The 24,682-nt window shown below is 30.8% G+C and overlaps 1 long non-coding RNA gene across 14 annotated transcripts; it reads left to right on the forward strand.

Moving 5' to 3' along the window:
• The first annotated feature begins 6,591 nt into the window (after window positions 1–6,591).
• LOC126749615 (uncharacterized) lies at window positions 6,592–23,894 on the forward strand. Of its 14 annotated transcripts, XR_007665186.1 has the most exons (5): window positions 7,258–7,381; window positions 7,452–7,585; window positions 7,642–7,750; window positions 15,874–16,303; window positions 23,615–23,893. It is a non-coding gene; the product is annotated as an uncharacterized LOC126749615 (long non-coding RNA). The 14 variants fall into 14 exon arrangements; XR_007665194.1 differs by lacking the exons at window positions 7,452–7,585; window positions 7,642–7,750; window positions 15,874–16,303; window positions 23,615–23,893 and adding exons at window positions 6,592–7,079; window positions 22,881–23,014; window positions 23,072–23,325; XR_007665190.1 differs by lacking the exons at window positions 7,452–7,585; window positions 7,642–7,750; window positions 15,874–16,303; window positions 23,615–23,893 and adding exons at window positions 6,915–7,079; window positions 22,881–23,014; window positions 23,072–23,325 and having other exon boundaries at window positions 7,240–7,381.
• Window positions 23,895–24,682: the final 788 nt, after the last annotated feature.

The raw sequence follows: 24,682 nt of genomic DNA on the forward strand, positions 1-24,682 counted from the left end.
AATTATGATTGTATGTTATGTAGCATTAGAGCCTAAAAACATTAAGGAGAATAAAGGTCGTTATTGGCAAATGACAATATTATTTTCTCTATTTCCTACATTTTTGGTGAAGGGAATAGGCTCTGCCCTAAAAAGCCAGGTTAAACCAAGAGCAAAAAAGTTTAGGTCTCATGAGTGTAAGTAAAGTAAACCTTTCTATTAAAAAGGCCATCCAAGATAAAAAAAAATATACTAAAAATATTAATGTTAATTCTTTAGCGACATCTAGGGTGGATATGCTGAATCAACTCATCAATTAATTCACTGTCGTACTGATGAAAGTTATGGCGTATTCACCAAAGTATGCAGATAATCGCTGAATTCAAAATAATTTTATTTGCGTTATTAAATTATGCTTAAAATTCAAAACTTCTTTTTTTACCTTAAAGGCCATGCAAAACTTAGTAGAAAAGTTTATTAAGTAAATTTTCCACGATTTATACGTGCCACAAGATAAAGGGAAAAGAGGGTCCCATTTATTAGGGTATTGGGATAAGACAACTAGGTTTTTATGTCGATTTTTTTTATTTTCCATTTTTATTTTGAAAAGCAATTGTAATAAAATATAAAAGGAATTGACAGGAAAAGAATCGGTAATAAAAGAAACTATTAACGAATTGAATCGAAGCTATAGAAGCCGAGATATTAGTAAAAATGTGGGAAAAACAAAAGAAAACTGGTTTTTTCCCACGGTACAATTTTTTTTTTTTTAAATGATTATTGACAAATTTTAAAGTAAGCCCTAAACTAACAATTTCCAGTAAAAAAACTCAATAAAAAAAAAATTTTTTTTTTGGTCGAAAATCGAAAGGGGTATACCCACGAAAAATTTCGAAAAAATGATTTTTATTTTTTTCTGAATTAACTGTAAGTCTGAGAACTTTTTGTTTCAAACAAAAGTTCTCGGGAATATTACGAGGTATCCGTATGTCAAAACGAATCGGTTCTAGCTATTATAGAATCGGAGAAAATTGCAAAAAACTGTAAAACATAAATATCGAATTATCAAGAGCCCTATGGAAAAATATCAATTTTTTATTTTTCTATCCTGCACTACTTCAGAGTACCTTTAAAAAAGGTTATTACCAATTTGACTCTAAAATGAACAGAAACCCTATTTCTTTGCAATTTTCGATTTTCGAACAAAATCCGGGGTCAAAATGACCATTTTTTCAAAATATGCTCTGAATTTAAAATTTCGTTTTTCTGGTTAAAGACCATTCAAAAACTAGTAAAAAAGCTTTATGACAAATTTTTCCACGATCCATACGAGTGCCACAATATAAATAGAAAGATTAGGTCCCATAAGAATTCATGTTTGGGGATAAGAAAACCGGGTTTTTTCGTGGATTTTTTTGATTTTTCAGTTTTATTTTTGAGAGCCAATAGTAATAAAGTATTAAAAGAATTGACAGGAGAAGAATAAGAAATAAAAGAAACCATAAACGAATTGAATCGAAGCTATAGAAGCCGAGATATAAGTAAAAATGTGGGAAAAACAAAAGAAAACTTCCTTTTTCCCACCGTACAATTTTTTTTTCCTAAAATGATTAATGGCAAATTTTAAAGTAAACCGTAAACTAACAATTTCCAGTAAAAAAACTCAATAAAAAAAAATTTTTTTTTTGGTCGAAAATCGAAAGGGGTATACCCACGAAAAATTTCGAAAAAATGATTTTTATTTTTTTCTGAATTAACTGTGAGTCTGAGAACTTTTTGTTTCAAACAAAAGTTCTCGGGAATATTACGAGATATCCGTATGTCAAAACGAATCGGTTCTAGCTATCATAGAATCGGAGAAAATTGAAAAAAACTGTAAAACATAAATATCGAATTATCAAGAGCCCTATGGCAAAATTTTAACTTTTTATTTTCCTATCCTGTACTACTTTAGAGTACCTTTAAAAAAGATTATTACCGATTTGACTCTAAAATGAACGGAAAACCTATTTCTTTGCATTTTTCGATTTTCGAACAAAATCCGGGTCAAAATGACCATTTTTTCAAAATATGCTCCGAATTCAAAATTTCTTTTTTCTGGTTAAAGACCATTCAAAAACTAGTAAAAAAGCTTAATGACAAATTTTTCCACGATCCATACGAGTGCCACAATATAAATAGAAAGATTAGGTCCCATAAGAATTCATGTTTGGGGATAAGAAAACCGGGTTTTTTCGTGGATTTTTTTGATTTTTCAGTTTTATTTTTGAGAACCAATAGTAACTGGATATAAAAAGAATTGACAGGAGAAGAATAAGGAATAAAAGAAACCATAAACGAATTGAATCAAAGCTACAGAACCCGCGATACTATAGTAAAAATGTGGGAAAAACAAAAGAAAACTGGTTTTTTCCCACCGTACAATTTTTTTTCCTAAAACGATTATTGGCAAATTTTAAAGTAAGCCCTAAACTAACAATTTCCAGTAAAAAAGCCCAATAAAAAAATAATTTTTTTTTTGGTCGAAAATCGAAAGGGGTATACCCACGAAAAATTTCGAAAAAATGGTTTTTATTTTTTTATAAATAAACTATAACTCTGATAACTTTTTGTATTAAATAAAAGTTCTTGGGTATATTAAGAGGTATTCGCCTGTCAAAACGAATTGGTTCTAGCTAATATAGAATCGGAGAAAATTGAAAAAAACTGTAAAACATAAATATCGAATTATCAAGAGCCCTATGGCAAAATTTTAATTTTTTATTTTCCTATCCTGTACTACTTTAGAGTACCTTTAAAAAAGATTATTACCGATTTGACTCTAAAATGAACGGAAAACCTATTTCTTTGCATTTTTCGATTTTCGAACAAAATCCGGGTCAAAATGACCATTTTTTCAAAATATGCTCCGAATTCAAAATTTCTTTTTTCTGGTTAAAGACCATTCAAAAACTAGTAAAAAAGCTTAATGACAAATTTTTCCACGATCCATACGAGTGCCACAATATAAATAGAAAGATTAGGTCCCATAAGAATTCATGTTTGGGGATAAGAAAACCGGGTTTTTTCGTGGATTTTTTTGATTTTTCAGTTTTATTTTTGAGCACCAATAGTAACTGGATATAAAAAGAATTGACAGGAGAAGAATAAGGAATAAAAGAAACCATAAACGAATTGAATCAAAGCTACAGAACCCGCGATACTATAGTAAAAATGTGGGAAAAACAAAAGAAAACTGGTTTTTTCCCACCGTACAATTTTTTTTCCTAAAACGATTATTGGCAAATTTTAAAGTAAGCCCTAAACTAACAATTTCCAGTAAAAAAGCCCAATAAAAAAATAATTTTTTTTTTGGTCGAAAATCGAAAGGGGTATACCCACGAAAAATTTCGAAAAAATGGTTTTTATTTTTTTATAAATAAACTATAACTCTGATAACTTTTTGTATTAAATAAAAGTTCTTGGGTATATTAAGAGGTATTCGCCTGTCAAAACGAATTGGTTCTAGCTAATATAGAATCGGAGAAAATTGAAAAAAACTGTAAAACATAAATATCGAATTATCAAGAGCCCTATGGCAAAATTTTAATTTTTTATTTTCCTATCCTGTACTACTTTAGAGTACCTTTAAAAAAGATTATTACCGATTTGACTCTAAAATGAACGGAAAACCTATTTCTTTGCATTTTTCGATTTTCGAACAAAATCCGGGTCAAAATGACCATTTTTTCAAAATATGCTCCGAATTCAAAATTTCTTTTTTCTGGTTAAAGACCATTCAAAAACTAGTAAAAAAGCTTTATGACAAATTTTTCCACGATTCATACGAGTGTCACAATCTAAAGAGGAAGATCAGGTCCCATAAGAAGCAATGTATTAGGATAGGAAAAAGTGGTTTGTTTCTTGTTTTTTTTTTTTAATTTTTATTTTAAAAGGCAATTATAATAAAATAAAAAAAATTTAAAGAAAAAAAAAACGAATAAAAAAATTTATTAACTTATTGAATTGAAGCTATGAAAGCCGTGATCTCAATAATATAGTAAAAAAAATATAAAAATACACCTTTTTTTGACACCGCATCAATGTCTTTTTTTTCTAAATTGATAAACTATTAATATAAATTTATTACCAATTTAGCAACCCCCACTAAAAGAACCCTAACTAAAATAAAACTATTATTACTATTATTTTTTTTCCAGATATTTATACCTTGTCCTAACCTTTATGCTGCTATTACTATTATTATAAATATTATCTTTCTTGTCAATGTCCTTAAACCTTAAAACACCCTTTATAATATGATTAATATAATTATAAGTAATATTTTCCTTATAAATGCCTTAAAACCTTAAAACCCCCCGTATAATTCTATTTCCATACTATTATTATTCTCATAAATGTTCCGTAATATCAATACCCTCTGTATATTTCAAATATATATTTCTTAATATTTATATTCATTTTATTTATCCTAGTAATTTATCAAGAAACCGCGTAAAATTGTCCCCATAATACTAATAATATTCATTAATAAAATAACTCATGACGTCACGAGATGAACACGACGCGTTTATAATTGTTGCGAGACATCCTCCATCCTTCTCTCAAACCGCTTTTCCTACTCTAACTCGTAGCGCAAACGGGCCGAATTTGCCGCCACAATACCCCGAAAACCCCGCGCTTACGTCATCTGACCATGTGCAACTCGATAGTGACGTCGTCCGTATGCCTTTACATTGGGTCAATTTGGTGCTGGACCGCCAACTATTTTGTACCATGCGTTGGCTCCCGTGGTGTCGACGGTATGACTGGTTGATTGGAACGGCTTATTTTTGGGGGTTTTTCTTAAATAACAGCGCATTGCGGAACAACGGTAACATTTGAAGAAAAACGGTTTTTAGTGGATTATAGCCAGATAGTGTCCGGTGATTTCAGAAAAAAAATGGTTTCCGTAGGTGTCATAGGTATGCCGGTATAAAGCGTCAAAGTTAAAAAAAGGTGTAGAGCAAAAACTGCTCTACGTAGAAGACTGTAGACTATGTCGAAAAATAGGATTTAAAAAGTTCTTAAAATGCTGAAAGTTTGAAATTTCTAGGTGCCGCCAATAAAGAGTTATTAAGAAAAGTAGAAAAAAACGGTCAAAAAAAGGCTCAAAAAGGGGTTTAGATTTGTTAACACAGCTCACCCCGTATAATACGTAGCACCATGAATAATACCTCTATTTAATCCTAAAGGATTAAGCTTTCAAACGGTGTAAACAAAAAAAATTAAAAAAATTTTTTAGAAGTAGAAAAAAATTTATTTCTCGAAAAATTCACTTTTTTTTTTTTCGAAAAAAAAAATTTTAAGTTTGAGCTCGTTTATCTCGGAAGGAGTTTCTTTTGGAAAAAAATAGTTAAGATCAAAAAGAAAGCTACATTTACGTAGAAAAGGGCTGTTTTATTCGCATTATCGGGAACATTACCGTTTAGGCCCCACGGCCGTTTAAGTCCGCGAGGTACCGCGCAAAAAGTTCAAAATTCATTCACAGAAAAATCCGACTTCTAAAGGGTTTATCTTAAAAAGCGCCCTTTAGGAGCTGCTTTATATAAAGGCCTTTAACGTCAATGAGTTTCAGAAAAATCGGCCCGGTCAGTTTTCCACAACGACTTAATCAAATTTTTTTCGTCAAAAAACCGTTTTTTGCCACGCCCACCCCTTCGGGGTGGGCGTGGCGAAAAATTTTTTTCACCGTTATATACTCTCATCCTTCCTACATATAACGGTAAAAACCCGAAAGAAAAATTCGCCATAGAAAAAAAGTTATTAGCGTTTTTGTGTCGAAAGTCGGAACCTCCGCCAATTTTTGTCGGTGCGTTCTTACAATACGCGAAGCGTATTGTAACAAGTAGACGCTTCGCGTCTACTTTAGTCCGTGGGGACCAGTAGAAATTTTAAAAATTTTTGTCAGTACTACAAAAAAAAAATCTCCAAAATTATCCAAGGAGTGCCCTAAACACGCAGTGGGGAAGAGACCTGCCGTATCCTCATAAGGCTCTGAGTTCAAACCTTAGCCTCGGCATGGTGCTCTACCCAACTTTATCTTTTTTTAGTACTTGGAAAACATTAACATCTATAATAAATCCAAAAATCTCATCCATTATTCTCTAAGAGACCAACATACAAAATTGACGAAACACAAAGTCACGGTCTCACAACATGTAATTAAACGGGCTACACGTGTTTCGCTCTAGTTAGAGCATCATCAGGCCTTTAGAAGCCATCCTCCACACACTTATGCTGTAACTGATGATGCTCTAACTAGAGCGAAACACGTGTAGCCCGTTTAATTACATGTTGTGAGACCGTGACTTTGTGTTTTTCTTTGTTTTTCGTCAATCTTTAGTAAATACAGAGAGAAAAGGAAAGGTCTTATTATATATTATAATCAAAAATAAATTTCATTGAAATATTACTAACTTATTTCTGGGTATCATGCTTCAGAGAACCATGATGTGTTACAATACGCTCCGCTCTTTAATTTTAGTTTAGTAGAAAATATTCTCAAAACCTGCATATATCAAAATTATGTCAGGGTTCTAAAATGAATCGGTAATAAAATCGTAAACCAGATCAACATTGGAAATAATTTAAAAAATTTGCTTTGGTCCGATTGAAAAAAGTACTATACTACCAAATAGTTACATCTATTCTGTAGCAATAAAAGTTATAAAATTCTGTCTATTATTAATTTTAATATTATAAAGTGTATCGTTTAACTCTTAGCCATTATTTACAATTTAATTGTTAATTATGCCTAAAAAAACGAATTAACAACTTTGGTATTGTTTGGAAGGTAAACAGCTTAATTCCTTTATGTAAAGCCACCTTAACATGTTTTTGCATAATTCTGACTCACGTTGGTTGCTATCGGGCTTAAGCCATAAAAATCGAAGAAAAAAAGAAGAAGACAAAGAGACTTTCACTTGTCATTTCAATGTCACTTTCCGGCCCACAAGCATAAACGCCACCGGCAACGGAAGTTCCCAAAATCCAAACAAATGTTGGAAGATATTTTTAAGTCTCCGCATCTTTCTTACTTTCCTATATGAAAATAAAATGTAAGTATCACAATTACACACATACAAGTTTTTTTTTTAATTCAGTTTCATAATTACCAATTTTTAGTGAATAATCCTGAAATTTATGAAAATACATACATTTTAAGGTTATGTCATAATGTTTTGATTGTTATATTTGATTTTGTTTTTGTTATTTTAGTGGACTACACCAACAAAGGTTATGTGTTTTGCACCAGATTGAAAGCATCATAGCGAAAAACGGACCTGTCATATCTTTAAATTTTCAAAAGAGCCCCTGGAAAAAGAAAAATGAATATCTTTGCCAAGGAATAGGTACTAAGGTATTTTTACTAAATCTTTCATTTTTTTTAATACCTAAATGAGGTAATTTATAAATTTTGTTCCTTGTAGGCAAATGGATAAAAAACCTTCAGTCCATGCATTGGTATGTAATTGTTGACAAAAATACAATGAATGGCCTCACTACTTTTCCACATGCAAAGAGTTTAACCAAGGAGAAATTAAAGAAATTGTCAAAAACCTAGGTAAGTATATACTTCCAACTTATTTTTATTTATTTCAAAGCTTGATTTTTTTCAAGGTAAATACAGAATTGCTTAGTACAAACATATCTATACCCAGTACAAGTTCGTCCACTTCTTTGAAGCATGGTACTTCAAACAGAAACACTGTCAACAATTTTGTAGAAGGTGAGCCGGTGTCAAATTCCAGTAAGGGTCATGATTTCAATTTTGCACCAACAGCAGAGCTAAAATTCATTTTGCCGCAAAAAACTGGAGGATGTGAAAGAAAAAAGTGTAGAAGTTAAAATTAAGTTTTTCATATGAGCACATAAAAAATAATCATGACAAAGTTCAGTTGTATACAGGTTTGACATGTAATAAATATTTTTGTAATCTTATTAAGTTAATTAGTTTTATACATTATTTAAATAATAATTGTATACTTCACATAGAATATGCAGAAATTATATGTACATATATAATTTTTTTTATTAAGATAAGGACAACATGTATTAAAGCATAACACATAATATAGACACACACGTAATATCTTCATTAAAAATTATGATTGTATGTTATGTAGCATTAGAGCCTAAAAACATTAAGGAGAATAAAGGTCGTTATTGGCAAATGACAATATTATTTTCTCTATTTCCTACATTTTTGGTGAAGGGAATAGGCTCTGCCCTAAAAAGCCAGGTTAAACCAAGAGCAAAAAAGTTTAGGTCTCATGAGTGTAAGTAAAGTAAACCTTTCTATTAAAAAGGCCATCCAAGATAAAAAAAAATATACTAAAAATATTAATGTTAATTCTTTAGCGACATCTAGGGTGGATATGCTGAATCAACTCATCAATTAATTCACTGTCGTACTGATGAAAGTTATGGCGTATTCACCAAAGTATGCAGATAATCGCTGAATTCAAAATAATTTTATTTGCGTTATTAAATTATGCTTAAAATTCAAAACTTCTTTTTTTACCTTAAAGGCCATGCAAAACTTAGTAGAAAAGTTTATTAAGTAAATTTTCCACGATTTATACGTGCCACAAGATAAAGGGAAAAGAGGGTCCCATTTATTAGGGTATTGGGATAAGACAACTAGGTTTTTATGTCGATTTTTTTTATTTTCCATTTTTATTTTGAAAAGCAATTGTAATAAAATATAAAAGGAATTGACAGGAAAAGAATCGGTAATAAAAGAAACTATTAACGAATTGAATCGAAGCTATAGAAGCCGAGATATTAGTAAAAATGTGGGAAAAACAAAAGAAAACTGGTTTTTTCCCACGGTACAATTTTTTTTTTTTTAAATGATTATTGACAAATTTTAAAGTAAGCCCTAAACTAACAATTTCCAGTAAAAAAACTCAATAAAAAAAAAATTTTTTTTTTGGTCGAAAATCGAAAGGGGTATACCCACGAAAAATTTCGAAAAAATGATTTTTATTTTTTTCTGAATTAACTGTAAGTCTGAGAACTTTTTGTTTCAAACAAAAGTTCTCGGGAATATTACGAGGTATCCGTATGTCAAAACGAATCGGTTCTAGCTATTATAGAATCGGAGAAAATTGCAAAAAACTGTAAAACATAAATATCGAATTATCAAGAGCCCTATGGAAAAATATCAATTTTTTATTTTTCTATCCTGCACTACTTCAGAGTACCTTTAAAAAAGGTTATTACCAATTTGACTCTAAAATGAACAGAAACCCTATTTCTTTGCAATTTTCGATTTTCGAACAAAATCCGGGGTCAAAATGACCATTTTTTCAAAATATGCTCTGAATTTAAAATTTCGTTTTTCTGGTTAAAGACCATTCAAAAACTAGTAAAAAAGCTTTATGACAAATTTTTCCACGATCCATACGAGTGCCACAATATAAATAGAAAGATTAGGTCCCATAAGAATTCATGTTTGGGGATAAGAAAACCGGGTTTTTTCGTGGATTTTTTTGATTTTTCAGTTTTATTTTTGAGAGCCAATAGTAATAAAGTATTAAAAGAATTGACAGGAGAAGAATAAGAAATAAAAGAAACCATAAACGAATTGAATCGAAGCTATAGAAGCCGAGATATAAGTAAAAATGTGGGAAAAACAAAAGAAAACTTCCTTTTTCCCACCGTACAATTTTTTTTTCCTAAAATGATTAATGGCAAATTTTAAAGTAAACCGTAAACTAACAATTTCCAGTAAAAAAACTCAATAAAAAAAAATTTTTTTTTTGGTCGAAAATCGAAAGGGGTATACCCACGAAAAATTTCGAAAAAATGATTTTTATTTTTTTCTGAATTAACTGTGAGTCTGAGAACTTTTTGTTTCAAACAAAAGTTCTCGGGAATATTACGAGATATCCGTATGTCAAAACGAATCGGTTCTAGCTATCATAGAATCGGAGAAAATTGAAAAAAACTGTAAAACATAAATATCGAATTATCAAGAGCCCTATGGCAAAATTTTAACTTTTTATTTTCCTATCCTGTACTACTTTAGAGTACCTTTAAAAAAGATTATTACCGATTTGACTCTAAAATGAACGGAAAACCTATTTCTTTGCATTTTTCGATTTTCGAACAAAATCCGGGTCAAAATGACCATTTTTTCAAAATATGCTCCGAATTCAAAATTTCTTTTTTCTGGTTAAAGACCATTCAAAAACTAGTAAAAAAGCTTAATGACAAATTTTTCCACGATCCATACGAGTGCCACAATATAAATAGAAAGATTAGGTCCCATAAGAATTCATGTTTGGGGATAAGAAAACCGGGTTTTTTCGTGGATTTTTTTGATTTTTCAGTTTTATTTTTGAGAACCAATAGTAACTGGATATAAAAAGAATTGACAGGAGAAGAATAAGGAATAAAAGAAACCATAAACGAATTGAATCAAAGCTACAGAACCCGCGATACTATAGTAAAAATGTGGGAAAAACAAAAGAAAACTGGTTTTTTCCCACCGTACAATTTTTTTTCCTAAAACGATTATTGGCAAATTTTAAAGTAAGCCCTAAACTAACAATTTCCAGTAAAAAAGCCCAATAAAAAAATAATTTTTTTTTTGGTCGAAAATCGAAAGGGGTATACCCACGAAAAATTTCGAAAAAATGGTTTTTATTTTTTTATAAATAAACTATAACTCTGATAACTTTTTGTATTAAATAAAAGTTCTTGGGTATATTAAGAGGTATTCGCCTGTCAAAACGAATTGGTTCTAGCTAATATAGAATCGGAGAAAATTGAAAAAAACTGTAAAACATAAATATCGAATTATCAAGAGCCCTATGGCAAAATTTTAATTTTTTATTTTCCTATCCTGTACTACTTTAGAGTACCTTTAAAAAAGATTATTACCGATTTGACTCTAAAATGAACGGAAAACCTATTTCTTTGCATTTTTCGATTTTCGAACAAAATCCGGGTCAAAATGACCATTTTTTCAAAATATGCTCCGAATTCAAAATTTCTTTTTTCTGGTTAAAGACCATTCAAAAACTAGTAAAAAAGCTTAATGACAAATTTTTCCACGATCCATACGAGTGCCACAATATAAATAGAAAGATTAGGTCCCATAAGAATTCATGTTTGGGGATAAGAAAACCGGGTTTTTTCGTGGATTTTTTTGATTTTTCAGTTTTATTTTTGAGCACCAATAGTAACTGGATATAAAAAGAATTGACAGGAGAAGAATAAGGAATAAAAGAAACCATAAACGAATTGAATCAAAGCTACAGAACCCGCGATACTATAGTAAAAATGTGGGAAAAACAAAAGAAAACTGGTTTTTTCCCACCGTACAATTTTTTTTCCTAAAACGATTATTGGCAAATTTTAAAGTAAGCCCTAAACTAACAATTTCCAGTAAAAAAGCCCAATAAAAAAATAATTTTTTTTTTGGTCGAAAATCGAAAGGGGTATACCCACGAAAAATTTCGAAAAAATGGTTTTTATTTTTTTATAAATAAACTATAACTCTGATAACTTTTTGTATTAAATAAAAGTTCTTGGGTATATTAAGAGGTATTCGCCTGTCAAAACGAATTGGTTCTAGCTAATATAGAATCGGAGAAAATTGAAAAAAACTGTAAAACATAAATATCGAATTATCAAGAGCCCTATGGCAAAATTTTAATTTTTTATTTTCCTATCCTGTACTACTTTAGAGTACCTTTAAAAAAGATTATTACCGATTTGACTCTAAAATGAACGGAAAACCTATTTCTTTGCATTTTTCGATTTTCGAACAAAATCCGGGTCAAAATGACCATTTTTTCAAAATATGCTCCGAATTCAAAATTTCTTTTTTCTGGTTAAAGACCATTCAAAAACTAGTAAAAAAGCTTTATGACAAATTTTTCCACGATTCATACGAGTGTCACAATCTAAAGAGGAAGATCAGGTCCCATAAGAAGCAATGTATTAGGATAGGAAAAAGTGGTTTGTTTCTTGTTTTTTTTTTTTAATTTTTATTTTAAAAGGCAATTATAATAAAATAAAAAAAATTTAAAGAAAAAAAAAACGAATAAAAAAATTTATTAACTTATTGAATTGAAGCTATGAAAGCCGTGATCTCAATAATATAGTAAAAAAAATATAAAAATACACCTTTTTTTGACACCGCATCAATGTCTTTTTTTTCTAAATTGATAAACTATTAATATAAATTTATTACCAATTTAGCAACCCCCACTAAAAGAACCCTAACTAAAATAAAACTATTATTACTATTATTTTTTTTCCAGATATTTATACCTTGTCCTAACCTTTATGCTGCTATTACTATTATTATAAATATTATCTTTCTTGTCAATGTCCTTAAACCTTAAAACACCCTTTATAATATGATTAATATAATTATAAGTAATATTTTCCTTATAAATGCCTTAAAACCTTAAAACCCCCCGTATAATTCTATTTCCATACTATTATTATTCTCATAAATGTTCCGTAATATCAATACCCTCTGTATATTTCAAATATATATTTCTTAATATTTATATTCATTTTATTTATCCTAGTAATTTATCAAGAAACCGCGTAAAATTGTCCCCATAATACTAATAATATTCATTAATAAAATAACTCATGACGTCACGAGATGAACACGACGCGTTTATAATTGTTGCGAGACATCCTCCATCCTTCTCTCAAACCGCTTTTCCTACTCTAACTCGTAGCGCAAACGGGCCGAATTTGCCGCCACAATACCCCGAAAACCCCGCGCTTACGTCATCTGACCATGTGCAACTCGATAGTGACGTCGTCCGTATGCCTTTACATTGGGTCAATTTGGTGCTGGACCGCCAACTATTTTGTACCATGCGTTGGCTCCCGTGGTGTCGACGGTATGACTGGTTGATTGGAACGGCTTATTTTTGGGGGTTTTTCTTAAATAACAGCGCATTGCGGAACAACGGTAACATTTGAAGAAAAACGGTTTTTAGTGGATTATAGCCAGATAGTGTCCGGTGATTTCAGAAAAAAAATGGTTTCCGTAGGTGTCATAGGTATGCCGGTATAAAGCGTCAAAGTTAAAAAAAGGTGTAGAGCAAAAACTGCTCTACGTAGAAGACTGTAGACTATGTCGAAAAATAGGATTTAAAAAGTTCTTAAAATGCTGAAAGTTTGAAATTTCTAGGTGCCGCCAATAAAGAGTTATTAAGAAAAGTAGAAAAAAACGGTCAAAAAAAGGCTCAAAAAGGGGTTTAGATTTGTTAACACAGCTCACCCCGTATAATACGTAGCACCATGAATAATACCTCTATTTAATCCTAAAGGATTAAGCTTTCAAACGGTGTAAACAAAAAAAATTAAAAAAATTTTTTAGAAGTAGAAAAAAATTTATTTCTCGAAAAATTCACTTTTTTTTTTTTTCGAAAAAAAAAATTTTAAGTTTGAGCTCGTTTATCTCGGAAGGAGTTTCTTTTGGAAAAAAATAGTTAAGATCAAAAAGAAAGCTACATTTACGTAGAAAAGGGCTGTTTTATTCGCATTATCGGGAACATTACCGTTTAGGCCCCACGGCCGTTTAAGTCCGCGAGGTACCGCGCAAAAAGTTCAAAATTCATTCACAGAAAAATCCGACTTCTAAAGGGTTTATCTTAAAAAGCGCCCTTTAGGAGCTGCTTTATATAAAGGCCTTTAACGTCAATGAGTTTCAGAAAAATCGGCCCGGTCAGTTTTCCACAACGACTTAATCAAATTTTTTTCGTCAAAAAACCGTTTTTTGCCACGCCCACCCCTTCGGGGTGGGCGTGGCGAAAAATTTTTTTCACCGTTATATACTCTCATCCTTCCTACATATAACGGTAAAAACCCGAAAGAAAAATTCGCCATAGAAAAAAAGTTATTAGCGTTTTTGTGTCGAAAGTCGGAACCTCCGCCAATTTTTGTCGGTGCGTTCTTACAATACGCGAAGCGTATTGTAACAAGTAGACGCTTCGCGTCTACTTTGGTCCGTGGGGACCAGTAGAAATTTTTAAAATTTTTGTCAGTACTACAAAAAAAATCTCCACAATTATCCAAGGAGTGCCCTAAACACGCAGTGGGGAAGAGACCTGCCGTATCCTCATAAGGCTCTGAGTTCAAATCTTAGCCTCGGCATGGTGCTCTACCCAACTTTTTCTTTTTTTAGTACTTCGAAAAAATTAACATCTATAGTAAATCCAAAAATCTCATCCATTATTCTCTAAGAGACCAACATACAAAATTGACGAAAAACAAAGAAAAACACAAAGTCACGGTCTCACAACATGTAATTAAACGGGCTACACGTGTTTCGCTCTAGTTAGAGCATCATCAGGCCTTTAGAAGCCATCCACACACTTATGCTGTAACTGATGATGCTCTAACTAGAGCGAAACACGTGTAGCCCGTTTAATTACATGTTGTGAGACCGTAACTATGTGTTTTTCTTTGTTTCTCGTCAATCTATAGTAAATACAGAGAGAAAAGGGAAGGTCTTATTATATATTATAATCAGAAATAAATTTCATGGACATATTACTTACTTATTTCTGGGTATCATGCTTCAGAGAACCATGATGTATTACAATACGCTCCGCTCTTTAATTTTAGTTTATTTATATTCTCAAAACTTGCATATATCAAAATTATGTCAGGGTTCTAAAATGAATCGGTAATAAAATCGTAAACCAGATCAACATTTGAAATATTTAAAAAAAAGATGCTTTGGTTCGATTGAAAAAAGTAGTATACTACCAAATAGTTACATCTATTCGGTGGCAATTAAGTTATAAAATTCTGTCTATTATTAATTTTAATAATATAAAGTGTACCCTTTAACTCTCAGCCATTATTTACAATTTAATTGTTAATTATGCCTAAAAAAATGAATTGACAACTTTGGTATTATTGGTATAAACAGCTTAATTCCTTTATGTAAAGCCACCTTAACATGTTTTTGCATAATTCTGACTCACGTTGGTTGCTATCGGGCTTAAGCCATAAAAATCGAAGAAAAAAAGAAGAAGACGCCCACTTTCACTTGTCATTTCAATGTCACTTTCCGGCCCACAAGCATAAACGCCACCGGCAACGGAAGTTCCCAAAATCCAAGCAAATGTTGGAAGATATTTTTAAGTCTCCGCATCTTTCTTACTTTCCTATATGAAAATAAAATGTAAGTATCACAATTACACACATACAAGTTTTTTTTTTTAATTCAGTTTCATAATTACCAATTTTTAGTGAATAATCCTGAAATTTATGAAAATACATACATTTTAAGGTTATGTCATAATGTTTTGATTGTTATATTTGATTTTGTTTTTGTTATTTTAGTGGACTACACCAACAAAGGTTATGTGTTTTGCACCAGATTGAAAGCATCATAGCGAAAAACGGACCTGTCATATCTTTAAATTTTCAAAAGAGCCCCTGGAAAAAGAAAAATGAATATCTTTGCCAAGGAATAGGTACTAAGGTATTTTTACTAAATCTTTCATTTTTTTTAATACCTAAATGAGGTAATCTATAAATTTTGTTCCTTGTAGGCAAATGGATAAAAACCTTCAGTCCATGCATTGGTATGTAATTGTTGACAAAAATACAATGAATGGCCTCACTACTTTTCCACATGCAAAGAGGTTAACCAAGGAGAAATTAAAGAAATTGTCAAAAACCTAGGTAAGTCTATACTTCCAACTTATTTTTATTTATTTAAAAGCTTGATTTTTTTCAAGGTAAATACAGAATTGCTTAGTACAAACATATCTATACCCAGTACAAGTTCGTCCACTTCTTTGAAGCATGGTACTTCAAACAGAGACACTGTCAACAATTTTGTAGAAGGTGAGCCGGTGTCAAATTCCAGTAAGGGACATGATTTCAATTTTGCACCAACAGCAGAGCTAAAATTCATTTTGCCGCAAAAAACTGGAGGATGTGAAAGAAAAAAGTGCAGAAGTTAAAATTAAGTTTTTCATATGAGCACATAAAAAATAATCATGACAAAGTTCAGTTGTATACAGGTTTGACATGTAATAAATATTTTTGTAATCTTATTAAGTTAATTAGTTTTATATATTATTTAAATAATAATTGTATACTTCACATAGAATATGCAGAAATTATATGTACATATATAAATTTTTTTATTAAGATAAGGACAACATGTATTAAAGCATAACACATAATATAAACACACACGTAATATCTTCATTAAAAATTATGATTGTATGTTATGTAGCATTAGAGCCTAAAAACATTAAGGAGAATAAAGGTCGTTATTGGCAAATGACAATATTAGTTTCTCTATTTCCTACATTTTTGGTGAAGGGAATAGGCTCTGCCCTAAAAAGCCAGGTTAAACCAAGAGCAAAAAAGTTTAGGTCTCATGAGTGTAAGTAAAGTAAACCACACATCTCGTGAGAGTAAAAAAAAATACTAAAAATATTAATGTTAATTCTTTAGCGACATCTAGGGTGGATATGCTAAATCAACTCATCAATTAATTCACTGTCGTACTGATGAAAGTTATGGCGTATTCACCAAAGTATATAGATAATCGCTGAATTCAAAATAATTTTATTTGCGTTTTCAAATTATGCTTAAAATTCAAAACTTCTTTTTTACCTTAAAGGCCATGCAAAACTTAGTAGAAAAGTTTATTAAGTAAATTTTCCACGATTTATACGTGCCACAAGATAAAGGGAAAAAGAGGGTCCCATTTATTAGGGTATTGGGATAAGACAACTAGGTTTTTATGTCGATTTTTTTTATTTTCCATTTTTATTTTGAAAAGCAATTGTAATAAAATATAAAAGAATTAACAGGAAAAGAATCGGTAATAAAAGAAACTATTAACGAATTGAATCGAAGCTATAGAAGCCGAGATATTAGTAAAAATGTGGGAAAAACAAAAGAAAACTGGTTTTTTCCCACGGTACAATTTTTTTTTTTCAAATGATTATTGACAAATTTTAAAGTAAGCCCTAAACTAACAATTTCCAGTAAAAAAACTCAATAAAAAAAAAAAATTTTTTTTTGGTCGAAAATCGAAAGGGGTATACCCACGAAAAATTTCGAAAAAATGATTTTTATTTTTTTCTGAATTAACTGTGAGTCTGAGAACTTTTTGTTTCAAACAAAAGTTCTCGGGAATATTACGAGATATCCGTATGTCAAAACGAATCGGTTCTAGCTATCATAGAATCGGAGAAACTTGAAAAAAACTGTAAAACATAAATATCGAATTATCAAGAGCCCTATGGAAAAAATATCAATTTTTTATTTTTCTATCCTGCACTACTTCAGAGTACCTTTAAAAAAGGTTATTACCAATTTGACTCTAAAATGAACAGAAACCCTATTTCTTTGCAATTTTCGATTTTCGAACAAAATCCGGGGTCAAAATGACCATTTTTTCAAAATATGCTCTGAATTTAAAATTTCTTTTTTCTGGTTAAAGACCATTCAAAAACTAGTAAAAAAGCTTAATAGCAAAATTTTCCACGATTTAAAGGAGTGCCACAATATAAAGAGAAAGATTAGGGTCCCATAAGAATTCATGTTTGGGGATAAGAAAACCGGGTTTTTTTCGTGGATTTTTTTGATTTTTCAGTTTTATTTTTGAGAGCCAATAGTAATAAAGTATTAAAAGAATTGACAGGAGAAGAATAAGAAATAAAAGAAACCAATAAACGAATTGAATCGAAGCTATAGAAGCCGAGATATAAGTAAAAATGTGGGAAAAACAAAAGAAAACTTCCTTTTTCCACCGTACAATTTTTTTTTCCTAAATGATTAATGGCAATTTTAAAGTAAGCCCTAAACTAACAATTTCCAGTAAAAAAACTCAATAAAAAAAAAATTTTTTTTTGGTCGAAAATCGAAAGGGGTATACCCACGAAAAATTTCGAAAAAATGATTTTTATTTTTTTTCTGAATTAACTGTGAGTCTGAGAACTTTTTTGTTTCAAACAAAAGTTCTCGGGAATATTACGAGATATCCGTATATCAAAACGAATCGGTTTCTAGCTATCATAGAATCGGAGAAAATTGAAAAAAACTGTAAAACATAAATATCGAATTATCAAGAGCCCTATGGCAAAATTTTAATTTTTTTATTTTCCTATCCTGTACTACTTTAGAGTACCTTTAAAAAAGATTATTACCGATTTTGACTCTAAAATGAACGGAAAACCTATTTCTTTGCATTTTTCGATTTTCGAACAAAATCCGGGGTCAAAATGACCATTTTTTCAAAACATGCTCCGAATTTAAAATTTCTTTTTTCTGGTTAAAGACCATTCAAAAACTAGTAAAAAAGCTTTATGACAAATTTTTCCACGATCCTACGAGTGCCACAATATAAATAGAAAGATTAGGTCCCATAAGAATTCATGTTTGGGAATAAGAAACCGGGTTTTTTTCGTGGATTTTTTTGATTTTTCAGTTTTATTTTTGAGAACCAATAGTAACTGGATTATAAAAAGAATTGACAGGAGAAGAATAAGGAATAAAAGAAACCATAAACGAATTGAATCAAAGCTACAGAACCCGCGATACTATAGTAAAAATGTGGGAAAAACAAAAGAAAACTGGTTTTTTTCCACCGTACAATTTTTTTTCCTAAAACGATTATTGGCAAATTTTAAAGTAAGCCCTAAACTAACAATTTCCAGTAAAAAAGCCCAATAAAAAAATAATTTTTTTTTGGTCGAAAATCGAAAGGGGTTATACCCACGAAAAATTTCGAAAAAATGGTTTTTATTTTTTATAAATAAACTATAACTCTGATAACTTTTTGTATTAAATAAAAGTTCTTGGGTATATTAAGAGGTATTCGCCTGTCAAAACGAATTGGTTCTAGCTATTATAGAATCGGAGAAAATTGAAAAAAACTGTAAAACATAAATATCGAATTATCAAGAGCCCTATGGCAAAATTTTAATTTTTTTATTTTCCTATCCTGTACTACTTTAGAGTACCTTTAAAAAAGATTATTACCGATTTGACTCTAAAATGAACGGAAAACCTATTTCTTTGCATTTTTCGATTTTCGAACAAAATCCGGGTCAAAATGACCATTTTTTTCAAAATATGCTCCGAATTCAAAATTTCTTTTTTCTGGTTAAAGACCATTCAAAAACTAGTAAAAAAGCTTTATGACAAATTTTTCCACGATTCATACGAGTGTCACAATCTAAAGAGGAAGATCAGGTCCCATAAGAAGCAATGTATTAGGATAGGAAAAAGTGGTTTGTTTCTTGTTTTTTTTTTTTAAATTTTTATTTTAAAAGGCAATTATAATAAAATAAAAAAAATTTAAAGAAAAAAAAAACGAATAAAAAAATTTATCAACTTATTGAATTGAAGCTATGAAAGCCGTGATCTCAATAATATAGTAAAAAAATATAAAAAAATACACCTTTTTTTGACACCGCATCAATGTCTTTTTTTTTCCAAATTGATAAACTATTAATATAAATTTATTACCAATTTAGCAACCCCCACTAAAAGAACCCTAACTAAAATAAAACTATTATTACTATTATTTTTTTTCCAGATATTTATACCTTGTCCTAACCTTTATGCTGCTATTACTATTATTATAAATATTATCTTTCTTGTCAATGTCCTTAAACCTTAAAAACACCCTTTATAATATGATTAATATAATTATAAGTAATATTTTCCTTATAAATGCCTTAAAACCTTAAAACCCCCCCGTATAATTCTATTTATATACTAGTATTATCCTCATAAATGTTCCGTAATATCAATACCCTCTGTATATTTCAAATATATATTTCTTATATTTATATTCATTTTATTTATCCTAGTAATTTATCAAGAAACCGCGTAAAATTGTCCCCATAATACTAATAATATTCATTAATAAAATAACTCATGACGTCACGAGACGAACACGACGCGTTTATAATTGTTGTCAGACATCCTCCATCCTTCTCTCAAACCGCTTTTCCTACTCTAACTCGTAGCGTAAACGGGCCGAATTTGCCGCCACAATACCCCGAAAACCCCGCGCTTACGTCATCAGACCATATGCGGCTCGATAGTGACGTCATCCCTATGCCTTTACATTGGGTCAATTTGGGTGCTGGACCGCCAACGTTATTGTACCATGAGCTGGCTCCCTGTGTCTCGAGGGTATGACTGGTTGATTGGAACGGCTTATTTTTGGGGGTTTTTCTTAAATAACAGCGGGCCCCCGGAAAATGGTAACATTTGAAGAAAAACGGTTTTTAGTGGATTATAGCCAGATAGTGTCCGGTGGTTTCAGAAAAAAAATGGTTGTCGTAGGTGTCATAGGTATGCCGGTATTAAGCGTCAAAGTTAAAAAAAGGTGTAGAGCAAAAACTACTCTACGTAGAAGGTTGTAGAGTATGTCGAAAAATAGGATTTAAATAGTTCTTAAAACGCTGAAAGTTTGAAGTTTCTAGGTGCCGCCAATAAAGAGTTATTAAGAAAAATAGAAAAAATCGGTCAAAAAAAGGCTCAAAAAGGGTGGTTTATATTTGTTAACACAGCTCACCCTGTATAATACGTAGCACCATGAATAATACCTCTATTTAATCCTAAAGGATTAAGCTTTCAAACGGTGTTAACAAAAAAAATTAAAAAAATTTTTTAGAAGTAGAAAAAAAATTTATTTCTCGAAAAATTCACTTTTTTTTTTTTCGAAAAAAAAAATTTTAAGTTTGAGCTCGTTTATCTCGGAAGGAGTTTCTTTTGGAAAAAAATAGTTTTAATAAAAAAGAAAGCTACATTTACGTAGAAAAGGGCTGTTTTATTCGCATTGTCGGGAACATTACCGTTTAGGCCCCACAGCCGTTTAAGTCCGCGAGGTACCGCGCAAAAAGTTCAAAATTCATTCACAGAAAAATCCGACTTCTAAAGGGTTTATCTTAAAAAGCGTCCTTTGGGAGCAGGTTTCCGTGGAGGTCTTTGATGTCAATGAGTTTCATAAAATTCGGCTCAGTCAATTTTCCCCCACCCGCCAAAGATCCTGTTTTCGCGAAAAAAGCAGTTTTTTGCCACGCCCGCCCCTTCGGGGCGGCGTGGCCAAAAAAAATTTACACCATCACGTAGCCTCAACCTTCCCACATAAAACGGTGAAAACCAGAAAAAAAAAATTCGCCATAGGAGCAAAGTTATTAACGTTTATGTGACGCAGGGTCCGAAAATCCCTCAATTTAGCAGGATGCGTTCTTACAATACGCGAAGCGTATTGTAACAAGTAGACGCTTCGCGTTCTACTTTAGTCCGTGGGGACCAGTAGAAATTTTAAAAAGTTTTTGTCAGTACTACAAAAAAAAAATCTCCAAAATTATCCAAGGAGTGCCCTAAACACGCAGTGGGGAAGAGACCTGCCGTACCCTCATAAGGCTCTGAGTTCAAACCTTAGCCTCGGCATGGTGCTCTACCCAACTTTTTCTTTTTTTAGTACTTGGAAAAACATTAACATCTATAATAAATCCAAAAAATCTCATCCATTATTCTGTAAGAGACCAACATACAAAATTGACGAAACACAAAGTCACGGTCTCACAACATGTAATTAAACGGGCTACACGTGTTTCGCTCTAGTTAGAGCATCATCAGGCCTTTAGAAGCCATCCACACAGCTTATGCTGTAACTGATGATGCTCCAACTAGAGCGAAACACGTGTAGCCCGTTTAATTACATGTTGTGAGACCGTGACTTTGTGTTTTTCTTTGTTTTTCGTCAATCTATAGTAAATACAGAGAGAAAAGGAAAGGTCTTATTATATATTATAATCAAAAATAAATTTCATTGAAATATTACTAACTTATTTCTGGGTTATCATGCTTCAGAGAACCATGATGTGTTACAATACGCTCCGCTCTTTAATTTTAGTTTAGTAGAAAATATTCTCAAAACCTACATATATCAAAATTATGTCAGGGTTCTAAAATGAATCGGTAATAAAATCGTAAACCAGATCAACATTGGAAATATTTAAAAAATTTGCTTTGGTCCGATTGAAAAAAGTACTATACTACCAAATAGTTACATCTATTCTGTAGCAATAAAAAGTGTATAAAATTCTGTCTATTATTAATTTTAATATTATAAAGTGTATCGTTTAACTCTTAGCCATTATTTATAATTTAATTGTTAATATGCCTAAAAAAAACGAATTAACAACTTTGGTATTGTTTGGAAGGTAAACAGCTTAATTCCTTTATGTAAAGCCACCTTAACATGTTTTTGCATAATTCTGACTCACGTTGGTTGCTATCGGGCTTAAGCCATAAAAATCGAAGAAAAAAAAGAAGAAGACGAAGAGACTTTCACTTGTCATTTCAATGTCACTTTCCGGCCCACAAGCATAAACGCCACCGGCAACGGAAGTTCCCAAAATCCAAACAAATGTTGGAAGATATTTTTAAGTCTCCGCATCTTTCTTACTTTCCTATATGAAAATAAAATGTAAGTATCACAATTACACACATACAAGTTTTTTTTTTTTAATTCAGTTTCATAATTACCAATTTTTAGTGAATAATCCTGAAATTTATGAAAATACATACATTTTAAGGTTATGTCATAATGTTTTGATTGTTATATTTGATTTTGTTTTTGTTATTTTAGTGGACTACACCAACAAAGGTTATGTGTTTTGCACCAGATTGAAAGCATCATAGCGAAAAACGGACCTGTCATATCTTTAAAATTTTTCAAAAGAGCCCCTGGAAAAAGAAAAATGAATATCTTTGCCAAGGAATAGGTACTAAGGTATTTTTACTAAATCTTTCATTTTTTTTAATACCTAAATGAGGTAATTTATAAATTTTGTTCCTTGTAGGCAAATGGATAAAAAACCTTCAGTCCATGCATTGGTATGTAATTGTTGACAAAAATACAATGAATGGCCTCACTACTTTTCCACATGCAAAGAGGTTAACCAAGGAGAAATTAAAGAAATTGTCAAAAACCTAGGTAAGTATATACTTCCAACTTATTTTTATTTATTTCAAAAGCTTGATTTTTTTCAAGGTAAATACAGAATTGCTTAGTACAAACATATCTATACCCAGTACAAGTTCGTCCACTTCTTTGAAGCATGGTACTTCAAACAGAAACACTGTCAACAATTTTGTAGAAGGTGAGCCGGTGTCAAATTCCAGTAAGGGACATGATTTCAATTTTGCACCAACAGCAGAGCTAAAATTCATTTTGCCGCAAAAAAACTGGAGGATGTGAAAGAAAAAAGTGCAGAAGTTAAAATTAAGTTTTTCATATGAGCACATAAAAAAATAATCATGACAAAGGTCAGTTGTATACAGGTTTGACATGTAATAAATATTTTTTGTAATCTTATTAAGTTAATTAGTTTTATATATTATTTAAATAATAATTGAATACTTCACATAGAATATGCAGAAATTATATGTACATATATAAATTTTTTTATTAAGATAAGGACAACATGTATTAAAGCATAACACATAATATAAACACACACGTAATATCTTCATTAAAAAATTATGATTGTATGTTATGTAGCATTAGAGCCTAAAAACATTAAGGAGAATAAAGGTCGTTATTGGCAAATGACAATATTATTTTCTCTATTTCCTACATTTTTGGTGAAGGGAATAGGCTCTGCCCTAAAAAGCCAGGTTAAACCAAGAGCAAAAAAGTTTAGGTCTCATGAGTGTAAGTAAAGTAAACCTTTCTATTAAAAAGGCCATCCAAGATAAAAAAAAATATACTAAAAATATTAATGTTAATTCTTTAGCGACATCTAGGGTGGATATGCTGAATCAACTCATCAATTAATTCACTGTCGTACTGATGAAAGTTATGGCGTATTCACCAAAGTATGCAGATAATCGCTGATTTCAAAATAATCTTATTTGCGTTTTCAAATTATGCTTAAAATTCAAAACTTCTTTTTTTACCTTAAAGGCCATGCAAAACTTAGTAGAAAAGTTTATTAAGTAAATTTTCCACGATTTATACGTGCCACAAGATAAAGGGAAAAGAGGGTCCCATTTATTAGGGTATTGGGATAAGACAACTAGGTTTTTATGTCGATTTTTTTTATTTTCCATTTTTATTTTGAAAAGCAATTGTAATAAAATATAAAAAGAATTAACAGGAAAAGAATCGGTAATAAAAGAAACTATTAACGAATTGAATCGAAGCTATAGAAGCCGAGATATTAGTAAAAATGTGGGAAAAACAAAAGAAAACTGGTTTTTTCCCACGGTACAATTTTTTTTTTTTTTAAATGATTATTGACAAATTTTAAAGTAAGCCCTAAACTAACAATTTCCAGTAAAAAAACTCAATAAAAAAAAAATTTTTTTTTTGGTCGAAAATCGAAAGGGGTATACCCACGAAAAATTTCGAAAAAATGATTTTTATTTTTTTCTGAATTAACTGTGAGTCTGAGAACTTTTTGTTTCAAACAAAAGTTCTCGGGAATATTACGAGGTATCCGTATGTCAAAACGAATCGGTTCTAGCTATTATAGAATCGGAGAAAATTGCAAAAAACTGTAAAACATAAATATCGAATTATCAAGAGCCCTATGGAAAAATATCAATTTTTTATTTTTCTATCCTGCACTACTTCAGAGTACCTTTAAAAAAGGTTATT

Source organism: Anthonomus grandis, unplaced genomic scaffold (assembly GCF_022605725.1).
Source record: "Anthonomus grandis grandis unplaced genomic scaffold, icAntGran1.3 ctg00000379.1, whole genome shotgun sequence".
Lineage (NCBI taxonomy): Eukaryota > Metazoa > Arthropoda > Insecta > Coleoptera > Curculionidae > Anthonomus > Anthonomus grandis.